The sequence below is a fragment of the Gavialis gangeticus genome, unplaced genomic scaffold, assembly GCF_001723915.1.
Source record: "Gavialis gangeticus isolate Ggan-Ray unplaced genomic scaffold, GavGan_comp1, whole genome shotgun sequence".
In the NCBI taxonomy this organism is placed as follows: Eukaryota; Metazoa; Chordata; order Crocodylia; family Gavialidae; genus Gavialis; species Gavialis gangeticus.
Genome location: NW_017729001.1, coordinates 14,920,780 through 14,921,732, shown reverse-complemented (window position 1 = coordinate 14,921,732; position 953 = coordinate 14,920,780). Strand labels below are relative to the sequence as shown.

Below are 953 nucleotides of genomic sequence, written 5' to 3'. Positions count from 1 at the left end.
TGGTTGCTGGCTTTCAACTCTCAAGGAAGAATTTTCTTTTAACCCTGTTATCCACATAGAGGCAGTTCAGTCCAGGTAGAAGCTCAATAAATCTGAGGACCCTCAGATCCAGATTTGCAAGAGCTGAGATTGCATTTCTAGGGTATGTCACTTCTTTCATGGCTGTTTCACACCTTGTTCTGAAGGTAGATTTCCTGGAATCAGTGTTTTATGTGAGAACATCTTGTGCAACAAGTTTATTGCCCTAGCTACTAAAGTGAGGCAGATCAGCTTGCTTCATATTTGATCTAAATAGAATTTTATGGAAGTTACCTACAGATTCCCGTCCCCCCCCCCCCGCCTTTTTGGTGGGGGCTTTTCTGATAAAGACTTTAACAGCTTTCTTCACTGAGAACAACCATCCACCTTCTCCCTTTTTTGGTGCAATGCTTGAGCTATATGCTCTGTGTGTAGTCCTAATAAGCATATGGCCCATGCTAGGAATTGTCTCTTCAGTGAGTTTCTCCTTCCTTAACTGGTGATTCTGTACAACATATGGTAAACAGACCCTTTAAAGGGCCCGTCAGTTTGTTAAAAGTGTTGAAACAGTCTAAATATAAGGTAATCAAGTTTACATCCTACAAAATTAGACTTCCCTCTGCTTGGGAATAAGTGAAAACATTAGCCAGTTGCTTGGGGTGGGTTGCTTTTACTCCACCATTTTAGTTTTTGCCCTGGAGTTCTGAGAAGTATTTGTAAAACCTCAGACAGGGAGCAGTCTCTAATAACCTCATGCATGTGAACTCAGCAACTGGTGGATGGATGGTTTTGTGCAAGCAGGAGTAGCAGCATTCACTCCAGCAACTCCAACTGCTGCATGTCATGTCCTGCGTGCATCTGCCTCTGAAATCCTGCCGCAGATACCTAGCTTAATTTTCAAGACTCATGTAGTGGCTTGTTGGCTCTCTTGGGTT

General features: G+C 42.9%; 1 protein-coding gene across 1 annotated transcript in view; it reads left to right on the top strand.

Annotated features, from left to right (window-relative positions):
• The window catches only part of DGCR2 (DiGeorge syndrome critical region gene 2), a gene marked incomplete at its 5' end in the record, with an annotated part of 99,628 nt that overhangs the window by 59,914 nt on the left and 38,761 nt on the right, over positions 1–953 (top strand). The window lies entirely within an intron of this gene.